Raw genomic sequence first — 13,877 nt, 5'->3', positions numbered from 1 at the left:
CTGAACCAACTCCATGATGAACCATCCTCCATCTGAACATCTCCCACCTGAACCATCTCCATCCTGAACCATCTCCACCTGACCATCTCCACCTGAACCATCTCCACCTGAACCATCTCCATCTGAACCATCTCCACCTGAACATCATCCATCTGAACCATCCTCATCTGAACCTTCTCATCCTGAACACATCTCCACCTGACCCATCTCACCTGAACCATCTCCATCTCCACTACCATCCATCTGAACCATCTCCATCTGAACATCTCCATCTGAACCATCTCCACTCTGAACCATCTCCACCTGAACCATCTCCACTGAACCATCTCCATCTGAACCATCTCCACCTGAACCATCTCCATCTGAACCATCTCCACCTGAACCATCTCCATCTGAACCATCTCCATCTGAACCATCTCCATCTGAACCATCTCCACCTGAACCATCTCCATCTGAACCATCTCCACTGAACCATCTCCATCTGAACCATCTCCACCTGAACCATCTCCATCTGAACCATCTCCACCTGAACTCCATCTGACCATCTCCATCTGAACCATCTCCATCTGAACCATCTCCACCTGAACCATCTCCACCTGAACCATCTCCATCTGAACCATCTCCATCTGAACCATCTCCATCTGAACCATCTCCATCTGAACCATCTCCACCTGAACCATCTCCATCTGAACCATCTCCATCTGAACCATCTCCATCTGAACCATCTCCACCTGAACCATCTCCATCTGAACCATCTCCACCTGAACCATCTCCATCTGAACCATCTCCACCTGAACCATCTCCATCTGAACCATCTCCACCTGAACCATCTCCATCTCCATCTGAACCATCTCCATCCTGAACCATCTCCACTCTGAACCATCTCCACCTGAAACCATCTCCATCTGAACCATCTCCACCTGAACCATCTCCATCTGAACCATCTCCACCTGAACCATCTCCATCCTGAACCATCTCCACCTGAACCATCATCTCCATCTGAACCATCTCCACCTGAACCATCTCCATCTGAACCATCTCCACCTGAACCATCTCCATCCATCTGAACCATCTCCATCCTGAACCATCTCCACCTGAACCATCTCCACCTGAACCATCTCCATCTGAACCATCTCCATCTGAACCATCTCCACCTGAACCATCTCCACCTGAACCATCTCCATCTCCACCTGAACCATCTCCACCTGAACCATCTCCATCTGAACCATCTCCACCTGAACCATCTCCATCTGAACCATCTCCACCTGAACCATCTCCACCTGAACCATCTCCATCTGAACCATCTCCATCTGAACCATCTCCATCTGAACCATCTCCATCTGAACCATCTCCATCCTGAACCATCTCCATCTGAACCATCTCCATCTGAACCATCTCCATCTCCACCTGAACCATCTCCACCTGAACCATCTCCACCTGAACCATCTCCACCTGAACCATCTCCATCTGAACCATCTCCATCTGAACCATCTCCATCTCCACCTGAACATCTCCACTCTGAACCATCTCCACCTGAACCATCTCCACCTGAACCATCTCCATCTGAACCATCTCCATCCTGAACCATCTCCACCTGAACCATCTCCACCTGAACCATCTCCACTCTGAACCATCTCCACCTGAACCATCTCCACCTGAACCATCTCCACCTGAACCATCTCCATCTGAACCATCTCCATCTGAACCATCTCCATCTCACCTCACCTGAACCATCTCCATCTGAACCATCTCCATCTGAACCATCTCCACCTGAACCATCTCCATCTGAACCATCTCCATCTGAACCATCTCCATCACCATCTGAACCATCTCCACCTGAACCATCTCCATCTGAACCAATCTCCACCTGAACCATCTCCATCTGAACCATCTCCATCTGAACCATCTCCATCTGAACCATCTCCACCTGAACCATCTCCACCTGAACCATCTCCACCTGAACCATCTCCATCTGAACCATCTCCATCTGAACATCTCCATCTGAACCATCTCCACCTGAACCATCTCCATCTGAACCATCTCCATCTGAACCATCTCCATCTGACCATCTCCACCTGAAACCCATCTCCATCCTGAACCATCTCCATCTGAACCATCTCCTCTCCACCTGAACCATCTCCATCTGAACCATCTCCATCTGAACCATCTCCATCTGAACCATCTCATCTGAACCATCTCCACCTGAACCATCTCCATCTGAACCATCTCCACCTGAACCATCTCCATCTGAACCATCTCCATCTGAACCATCTCCATCTGAACCATCTCCACCTGAACCATCTCCATCTGAACCATCTCCACCTGAACCATCTCCATCTGAACCATCTCCACCTGAACCATCTCCACCTGAACCATCTCCACCTGAACCATCTCCATCTGAACCATCTCCACCTGAACCATCTCCATCTGAACCATCTCCACCTGAACCATCTCCATCTCCACCTGAACCATCTCCATCTGAACCATCTCCATCTGAACCATCTCCACCTGAACCATCTCCACCTGAACCATCTCCACCTGAACCATCTCCATCTGAACCATCTCCACCTGAACCATCTCCACCTGAACCATCTCCATCCTGAACCATCTCCATCTGAACCATCTCCACCTGAACCATCTCCATCTGAACCATCTCCATCTCCCTGAACCATCTCCACCTGAACCATCTCCACCTGAACCATCTCCACCTGAACCATCTCCATCCTGAACCATCTCCACCTGAACCATCTCCACCTGAACCATCTCCACCTGAACCATCTCCACCTGAACCATCTCCATCTCCACCTGAACCATCTCCACTCTGAACCATCTCCATCTGAACCATCTCCATCTCCACCTGAACCATCTCCACCTGAACCATCTCCATCTGAACCATCTCCATCTGAACCATCTCCACCTGAACCATCTCCATCTGAACCATCTCGCATCTCCACCTGAACCATCTCCACCTGAACCATCTCCACCTGAACCATCTCCATCTGAACCATCTCCACCTGAACCATCTCCACCTGAACCATCTCCACCTGAACCATCTCCATCTGAACCATCTCCACCTGAACCATCTCCATCCTGAACCATCTCCATCTGAACCATCTCCATCCTGAACCATCTCCATCTCCATCTGAACCATCTCCATCTCCACCTGAACCATCTCCATCTGAACCATCTCCATCTGAACCATCTCCATCTGAACCATCTCCACCTGAACCATCTCCACCTGAACCATCTCCACCTGAACCATCTCCATCTGAACCATCTCCATCTCCCCTGAACCATCTCCATCTGAACCATCTCCATCTGAACCATCTCCATCTGAACCATCTCCACCTGAACCATCTCCACCTGAACCATCTCCACCTGAACCATCTCCATCTGAACCATCTCCATCTCCACCTGAACCATCTCCATCCTGAACCATCTCCACCTGAACCATCTCATCTGAACCATCTCCATCTGAACCATCTCCATCTGAACCATCTCCATCTCCATCTGAACCATCTCCATCTCCACCTGAACCATCTCCATCTGAACCATCTCCATCTGAACCATCTCCATCTGAACCATCTCCACCTGAACCATCTCCACCTGAACCATCTCCACCTGAACCATCTCCATCTGAACCATCTCCATCTCCACCTGAACCATCTCCATCTGAACCATCTCCACCTGAACCATCTCCACCTGAACCATCTCCACCTGAACCATCTCCACCTGAACCATCTCCACTGAACCATCTCCACCTGAACCATCTCCACCTGAACCATCTCCATCTCCATCTGAACCATCTCCATCTGAACCATCTCCACCTGAACCATCTCCATCACTCTGAACCCATCTCCACCTGAACCATCTCCACCTGAACCCATCTCCATCTGAACCATCTCCATCTGAACCATCTCCACCTGACATCTCCATCTGAACCATCTCCACCTGAACCATCTCCATCTGAACCATCTCCACCCTGAACCATCTCCACCTGAACCATCTCCACCTGAACCCATCTCCACCTGAACCATCTCCACCTGAACCATCACCATCTCCATCCTGAACCATCTCCATCTCCATCTGAACCATCTCCATCTGAACCATCTCCACCTGAACCATCTCCACTGAACCATCTCCATCTCCACCTGAACCATCTCCACCTGAACCATCTCCATCTGACCATCTCCATCTGAACCATCTCCACCTGAACCTCCCATCTCCATCTGAACCATCTCCATCCTGAACCATCTCCATCTGAACCATCTCCACCTGAAACCATCTCCACCTGAACCATCTCCATCTGAACCATCTCCATCTGAACCATCTCCATCTGAACCATCTCCATCTGAACCATCTCCATCTGAACCATCTCCACCTGAACCATCTCCATCTGAACCATCTCCATCTGAACCATCTCCATCTGAACCATCTCCACCTGAACCATCTCCATCTGAACCATCTCCATCTCCATCTGAACCATCTCCACCTGAACCATCTCCATCTGAACCATCTCCATCTCCATCTGAACCATCTCCACCTGAACCATCTCCACCTGAACCATCTCCATCTCCATCTGAACCATCTCCATCTGAACCATCTCCATCTGAACCATCTCCATCTGAACCATCTCCACCTGAACCATCTCCACCTGAACCATCTCCATCTGAACCATCTCCATCTGAACCATCTCCACCTGAACCATCTCCACCTGAACCATCTCCATCTCCATCTGAACCATCTCCACCTGAACCATCTCCACCTGAACCATCTCCACTCTGAACCATCTCCACCTGAACCATCTCCATCTGAACCATCTCCATCTGAACCATCTCCACCTGAACCATCTCCATCTGAACCATCTCCATCTGAACCATCTCCATCTGAACCATCTCCATCTGAACCATCTCCACCTGAACCATCTCCACCTGAACCATCTCCATCTGAACCATCTCCATCTGAACCATCTCCACCTGAACCATCTCCATCTCACCTGAACCATCTCCACCTGAACCATCTCCATCTGAACCATCTCCACCTGAACCATCTCCATCTGAACCATCTCCACCTGAACCATCTCCATCTGAACCATCTCCATCTGAACCATCTCCACCTGAACCATCTCCACCTGAACCATCTCCACCTGAACCATCTCCATCTCCATCTGAACCATCTCCATCTGAACCATCTCCACCTGAACCATCTCCATCTGAACCATCTCCACCTGAACCATCTCCATCTGAACCATCTCCACCTGAACCATCTCCATCTGAACCATCTCCACCTGAACCATCTCCATCTCCATCTGAACCATCTCCACCTGAACCATCTCCACCTGACCATCTCCACCTGAACCATCTCCATCTCCATCTGAACCATCTCCATCTGAACCATCTCCATCTCCACCTGAACCATCTCCATCTGAACCATCTCCATCTGAACCATCTCCATCTGAACCATCTCCACCTGAACCATCTCCACCTGAACCATCTCCACCTGAACCATCTCCACCTGAACCATCTCCATCTGAACCATCTCCATCTGAACCATCTCCATCTGAACCATCTCCATCTGAACCATCTCCATCTGAACCATCTCCACCTGAACCATCTCCATCTCCACCTGAACCATCTCCATCTGAACCATCTCCATCTGAACCATCTCCACCTGAACCATCTCCACCTGAACCATCTCCATCTGAACCATCTCCATCTGAACCATCTCCACCTGAACCATCTCCATCTGAACCATCTCCATCTGAACCATCTCCATCTCCATCTGAACCATCTCCACCTGAACCATCTCCACCTGAACCATCTCCATCTGAACCATCTCCATCTGAACCATCTCCACCTGAACCATCTCCACCTGAACCATCTCCACCTGAACCATCTCCACCTGAACCATCTCCACCTGAACCATCTCCACCTGAACCATCTCCACCTGAACCATCTCCACCTGAACCATCTCCCATCTGAACCATCTCCATCTGAACCATCTCCATCTCCACCTGAACCATCTCCATCTGAACCATCTCCACCTGAACCATCTCCATCTGAACCATCTCCATCTGAACCATCTCCATCTGAACCATCTCCACCTGAACCATCTCCATCTGAACCATCTCCATCCCCTGAACCATCTCCATCTGAACCATCTCCACCTGAACCATCTCCCATCTGAACCATCTCCATCTGAACCATGCTCCATCTCCACCTGAACCATCTCCATCCTGAACCATCTCCACCTGAACCATCTCCATCTGAACCATCTCCATCTGAACCATCTCCATCTGAACCATCTCCATCTCCATCTGAACCATCTCCACCTGAACCATCTCCATCTGAACCATCTCCACCTGAACCATCTCCATCTGAACCATCTCCATCTGAACCATCTCCATCTGAACCATCTCCACCTGAACCATCTCCATCTGAACCATCTCCACCTGAACCATCTCCATCTGAACCATCTCCATCTGAACCATCTCCATCTGAACCATCTCCACCTGAACCATCTCCACCTGAACCATCTCCACCTGAACCATCTCCATCTCCACCTGAACCATCTCCACCTGAACCATCTCCACCTGAACCATCTCCATCTGAACCATCTCCACCTGAACCATCTCCACCTGAACCATCTCCACCTGAACCATCTCCATCTGAACCATCTCCACCTGAACCATCTCCATCTGAACCATCTCCACCTGAACCATCTCCACCTGAACCATCTCCACCTGAACCATCTCCACCTGAACCATCTCCATCTCCATCTGAACCATCTCCATCTGAACCATCTCCATCTGAACCATCTCCACCTGAACCATCTCCATCTCCATCTGAACCATCTCCATCTGAACCATCTCCACCTGAACCATCTCCACCTGAACCATCTCCACCTGAACCATCTCCACCTGAACCATCTCCACCTGAACCATCTCCACCTGAACCATCTCCACCTGAACCATCTCCACCTGAACCATCTCCACCTGAACCATCTCCACCTGAACCATCTCCATCTGAACCATCTCCATCTCCACCTGAACCATCTCCACCTGAACCATCTCCACCTGAACCATCTCCACCTGAACCATCTCCACCTGAACCATCTCCACCTGAACCATCTCCACCTGAACCATCTCCACCTGAACCATCTCCACCTGAACCATCTCCACCTGAACCATCTCCACCTGAACCATCTCCACCTGAACCATCTCCACCTGAACCATCTCCATCTCCACCTGAACCATCTCCACCTGAACCATCTCCACCTGAACCATCTCCATCTCCATCTGAACCATCTCCATCTGAACCATCTCCACCTGAACCATCTCCACCTGAACCATCTCCACCTGAACCATCTCCATCTCCATCTGAACCATCTCCACCTGAACCATCTCCACCTGAACCATCTCCACCTGAACCATCTCCATCTCCACCTGAACCATCTCCACCTGAACCATCTCCACCTGAACCATCTCCACCTGAACCATCTCCATCTGAACCATCTCCACCTGAACCATCTCCACCTGAACCATCTCCACCTGAACCATCTCCACCTGAACCATCTCCATCTGAACCATCTCCATCTGAACCATCTCCATCTGAACCATCTCCACCTGAACCATCTCCACCTGAACCATCTCCACCTGAACCATCTCCATCTGAACCATCTCCATCTCCACCTGAACCATCTCCACCTGAACCATCTCCATCTGAACCATCTCCATCTCCACCTGAACCATCTCCACCTGAACCATCTCCATCTGAACCATCTCCACCTGAACCATCTCCACCTGAACCATCTCCACCTGAACCATCTCCATCTCCACCTGAACCATCTCCACCTGAACCATCTCCACCTGAACCATCTCCATCTGAACCATCTCCACCTGAACCATCTCCATCTGAACCATCTCCACCTGAACCATCTCCACCTGAACCATCTCCATCTCCATCTGAACCATCTCCATCTGAACCATCTCCATCTCCACCTGAACCATCTCCACCTGAACCATCTCCATCTGAACCATCTCCATCTCCATCTCCACCTGAACCATCTCCACCTGAACCATCTCCACCTGAACCATCTCCATCTCCACCTGAACCATCTCCATCTGAACCATCTCCACCTGAACCATCTCCACCTGAACCATCTCCATCTGAACCATCTCCATCTGAACCATCTCCACCTGAACCATCTCCATCTCCATCTGAACCATCTCCATCTCCACCTGAACCATCTCCATCTGAACCATCTCCATCTGAACCATCTCCATCTGAACCATCTCCACCTGAACCATCTCCATCTCCATCTGAACCATCTCCATCTGAACCATCTCCACCTGAACCATCTCCATCTCCATCTGAACCATCTCCATCTCCACCTGAACCATCTCCACCTGAACCATCTCCATCTGAACCATCTCCATCTGAACCATCTCCATCTGAACCATCTCCACCTGAACCATCTCCATCTCCATCTGAACCATCTCCACCTGAACCATCTCCATCTCCATCTGAACCATCTCCATCTCCACCTGAACCATCTCCATCTGAACCATCTCCATCTGAACCATCTCCATCTGAACCATCTCCACCTGAACCATCTCCATCTCCACCTGAACCATCTCCATCTGAACCATCTCCATCTGAACCATCTCCATCTGAACCATCTCCATCTGAACCATCTCCACCTGAACCATCTCCATCTCCATCTGAACCATCTCCATCTGAACCATCTCCACCTGAACCATCTCCACCTGAACCATCTCCACCTGAACCATCTCCACCTGAACCATCTCCATCTCCATCTGAACCATCTCCACCTGAACCATCTCCATCTGAACCATCTCCATCTGAACCATCTCCACCTGAACCATCTCCATCTGAACCATCTCCACCTGAACCATCTCCACCTGAACCATCTCCATCTGAACCATCTCCATCTGAACCATCTCCACCTGAACCATCTCCATCTGAACCATCTCCATCTGAACCATCTCCATCTCCACCTGAACCATCTCCACCTGAACCATCTCCATCTGAACCATCTCCATCTGAACCATCTCCATCTCCACCTGAACCATCTCCACCTGAACCATCTCCACCTGAACCATCTCCACCTGAACCATCTCCATCTGAACCATCTCCATCTGAACCATCTCCACCTGAACCATCTCCATCTGAACCATCTCCATCTGAACCATCTCCATCTGAACCATCTCCATCTGAACCATCTCCATCTGAACCATCTCCACCTGAACCATCTCCACCTGAACCATCTCCATCTCCACCTGAACCATCTCCACCTGAACCATCTCCACCTGAACCATCTCCACCTGAACCATCTCCACCTGAACCATCTCCATCTGAACCATCTCCATCTGAACCATCTCCATCTGAACCATCTCCACCTGAACCATCTCCATCTGAACCATCTCCATCTGAACCATCTCCATCTCCACCTGAACCATCTCCACCTGAACCATCTCCACCTGAACCATCTCCACCTGAACCATCTCCATCTGAACCATCTCCATCTGAACCATCTCCACCTGAACCATCTCCATCTGAACCATCTCCATCTGAACCATCTCCATCTGAACCATCTCCATCTGAACCATCTCCACCTGAACCATCTCCACCTGAACCATCTGAACCATCTCCATCTGAACCATCTCCATCTGAACCATCTCCACCTGAACCATCTCCACCTGAACCATCTCCACCTGAACCATCTCCATCTGAACCATCTCCACCTGAACCATCTCCATCTGAACCATCTCCACCTGAACCATCTCCATCTGAACCATCTCCACCTGAACCATCTCCATCTGAACCATCTCCACCTGAACCATCTCCATCTGAACCATCTCCATCTGAACCATCTCCACCTGAACCATCTCCATCTGAACCATCTCCACCTGAACCATCTCCACCTGAACCATCTCCATCTGAACCATCTCCACCTGAACCATCTCCACCTGAACCATCTCCATCTGAACCATCTCCACCTGAACCATCTCCACCTGAACCATCTCCATCTGAACCATCTCCATCTGAACCATCTCCATCTCCACATCTTTCAGGTGAAAAGAGTTTGAAACTTTGTCGGCTGCATCTTTGGCGCCGCCTCGTCAGGACGGATGTAAATTAATGAGGTTGTTCTGGTAGTGAAACCCTCAATCAGGGCCCCCCCCCGTCCCTGCGAGGCCCCCGGGGCCCGGAAGGTTCCTGTCGCCATGCCGGAGACAATACCGCCCCTCCACCGGTCGAGGACGCTCCTCTTTGTCCTCCAGCTCGTCTCCGGCCAACACCGTCCCTCTCTCTTCTCTCCCGGAGCAGCAGAACAAAAGCTGCTTCCCAATCAGCGGCGCGGCGGCGCGGCGGCGCGGCGGAGGATCCCAGCGCGGGTCGTAATCAGCGTGCTGCTTAATAGAGCAACACTTCCCCGATATGATTAACCTCATCCGTCTGAATTAGGCCCCGGCGGCCCCGCGGCCCCGCGGCCCCGCGGCCCCGCGGCCCCGCGGCCCCGCGGCCCCGCGGCCCTCAGCGCCGCCGCGCCGCTACGCCGCTACGCCGCCATTGTCTCTGCAGCAGCTGCTGATGTACATATATATTAATCCACTCGCTCTTCTTCTTCTTCTTCTGCGGCGCTGCGAACAACACAGCGCCCTTCAGAGAGCGAGGCGGACACAGGTTAGGAAGCCACTAATTAAATGTCAGACTTGACAGATTAAAATTATGAAATTTAAAATCTGCAAGTGGCTCTTTGTCATTGTCAAATTAGGGGCGGCGCCGCGAGCGGCGGGGGGACGGGGGACGGCGGGGGACGGCGGGGGACGGGCCGCCGCCGCGGCGCTAATGGATTGGAGGGGAATGTGCTGTAGCAGCCGGCGGCTGCCGCTGAATAAAGATTGCAGCTCCGCCTCAGGTGCAGCGGCCGCCGCGCGTTCAATCCCCCGCGTTCCCCGGCGCGGAGGTCGGAGGTCGCCGCGGCGCCAAACGGCCCGAGCGGCCCGTCCTGACCGCTCCGTTTACGTCTCTCATTCCTCTGGTGAAACCAATCCCTCGTTTCCCGGGGAAAGCTATTCCACCTTTGGCTGGCGGTTCCGCCGGCGCCGCTGCAGGCGGGACCGGGACCGGGAGCCGGTGGCGTCGTCGGTGCCTTGATGGGCGAGGACGCCACCGGGGAACGGCGGGGGCTTTGACGTAGAATAGATGTAAACATCAACCGTTTCCCTGGAAACCGTCTCCCTGGAAACCGTCTCCCTGGAAACCGTTTCCCTGGAAACCGTCTCCGGGACGTCGTTGGTGGTTCAGGTCTGGAAGACCAGGTTCAGGTCTGGAGGACCCGGTTCAGGTTCAGGTCTGGAGGACCCGGTTCAGGTTCAGGTCTGGAGGACCAGGTTCAGGTCTGCAGGACCAGGTTCAGGTCTGGAGGACCAGGTTCAGGTTCAGGTCTGGAGGACCAGGTTCAGGTCTGGAGGACCAGGTTCAGGTCTGGAGGACCAGGTTCAGGTTCAGGTCTGGAGGACCAGGTTCAGGTTCAGGTCTGGAGGACCAGGTTCAGGTCTGGAGGACCAGGTTCAGGTCTGGAGGACCAGGTTCAGGTTCAGGTCTGGAGGACCAGGTTCAGGTCTGGAGGACCAGGTTCAGGTCTGGAGGACCCGGGTTCAGGTCTAGCGGCTGCTTGGCCGCGGCCCGGTTTCCTCGACGCCTGCAGACGCTGCAGGTGAGTGACAGCAGCAGCCGTTAGCAGCCGTTAGCAGCCGTTAGCAGCCGTTATGAGCTGTTAGCAGCTGTTAGCAGCCGTTAGCAGCCGTTAGCAGCCGTTATCAGTCGTTAGCAGCCGTTAGCAGCCGTTAGCAGCCGTTAGCAGCCATTAGCAGCCTTTAGCAGCCGTTAGCAGCCTTTGGCAGCCGTTAGCAGCTGTTAGCAGTCGTTAGCAGCCGTTAGCAGCCGTTAGCAGCCATTAGCAGCCTTTAGCAGCCGTTAGCAGCCGTTAGCAGCAGTTAGCAGTCGTTAGCAGCCATTATCAGCCTTTAGCAGCCGTTAGCAGCCGTTAGCAGCCGTTAGCAGCCGTTAGCAGCCGTTAGCAGTCGTTAGCCCCAGGTGCTTCACTTTCATGCTCCATGTTCTGCTGTGAGAAACCTCCTCAGGGATGAGGTGTACGCACCTGCCTCAGGTGCTGCACGCCGTCTCCAGCTGCTTCCTGTCAGAAACAGACGACATCTGATCATCCATCTGATCATCCATCTGATCATCCAGCTGATCATCCATCTGATCATCCATCTGATCATCCATCTGATCATCCAGCTGATCATCCATCTGATCATCTATCTGATCATCCATCTGATCATCCATCTGATCATCTATCTGATCATCCATCTGATCATCCATCTGATCATCCATCTGATCATCCAGCTGATCATCCAGCTGATCATCCATCTGATCATCCAGTTGATATTCCAGCTGATCATCCAGCTGATCATCCATCTGATCATCCATCTGATCATCCAGCTGATCATCCATCTGATCATCCAGTTGATATTCCAGCTGATCATCCAGCTGATCATCCATCTGATCATCCAGCTGATCATCCAGCTGATCATCCATCTGATCATCCAGTTGATATTCCAGCTGATCATCCAGCTGATCATCCATCTGATCATCCAGCTGATCATCCAGTTGATCAGCTGGATGATCATCCATCTGATCATCCAGTTGATATTCCAGCTGATCATCCATCGAAACCCGGCAACTGCGTTGGGGGGGCTGATAAGAGGGGGGGGGCGAGGAAGGCGTTGAGTTGAGGGAGGTGTGTGTGTTTGTCAGTAAGTGTTTGTGTAGCGATGAGTCCGTGAACCTTCGCCCCAGAGCTGCTCTCAGCTAATGTCCTTGATGTTATCAGACGGCTCGGTCAGTTCTGAAACAGGTCCACAGATGTTCCTGAGAGGGGAGGGTTAGTGGGGGCAGAGTCACCTTGTTTACATTCCACCAGGGAGATTGTGACCAGAGCGATCGGCCAAAGACCGCTCTGTCAAGGCCAGATTATAGAATCAACAATTATATTGAAAACAAACAGACTCAGTAATTTTCCGTCTGCCTTCAGTCTCTGGTTCTTCAATGGCGACTCCAAACAGACGAATTGTGATCACTTCCCCCAAGCCGAGCTTCCAACTTCTCCAGGGTGTTATCAATCTTGCCAATGAGCTCAAAGACTAGGGTTAGGGTTAGGGTTAAGGGTTAGGGTTAGGGTTGCTAATTTACTCTCACTGCGCTGCTTCTGATGAAGTTAGCACGTCCAGAGTTCATTAGCAGAATAAACGCGTCTCTCTGCGCCGCTAAAGAGCCGAGCTGCTAAAGAGCTGCGCCGCTAAAGAGCCGCGCCGCTAAAGAGCCGCGCCGCTAAAGAGCCGCGCCGCCGCCGCCCCAGCCGCCTCCCACAATGCAGTGCGGGAAACGCTCTCCATCACTCGCTAATCAGCAGATCACCACTGGGAGGGAGGAGGAATACCCAGCATGCTTTGCTGCTGCAACATTTCCATCTCCATTTCATCTGCAGATTAATATTTGATCAGATTTTGTTATCTAATAAATTATGCAGTTTTTATTGATTCCCTCTAAACCTTAAGCAGAGTTGTTGGACGTCGCTGCCGCTCCGGCTGATCGGACCTGACGGTCCGAGCTCCAGTGTGAGTGACGTCATCGGTGACGTCATCGGTGACGTTGATGACATCACCGATGACGTCACTGATGACGTCATCGGTGATGTCATCAGTGACGTCACTGATGACGTCAGTGGGGGAGATGAGCAGGGAAACATATCAGGAAGGTTTTCCATCGTTACGATAAGATTTCACC

The 13,877-nt window shown here is 51.8% G+C and overlaps 1 pseudogene; it reads left to right on the top strand.

The window, feature by feature from the left end:
* The first annotated feature begins 10,889 nt into the window (after positions 1-10,889).
* Positions 10,890-13,877, top strand: part of LOC133445657 (putative mediator of RNA polymerase II transcription subunit 26) — a 24,806-nt pseudogene continuing 21,818 nt past the window's right edge.

This window comes from Cololabis saira, chromosome 6, assembly GCF_033807715.1.
Source record: "Cololabis saira isolate AMF1-May2022 chromosome 6, fColSai1.1, whole genome shotgun sequence".
Lineage (NCBI taxonomy): Eukaryota > Metazoa > Chordata > Actinopteri > Beloniformes > Belonidae > Cololabis > Cololabis saira.
This window is presented reverse-complemented; position numbering and strand designations above follow the sequence as displayed.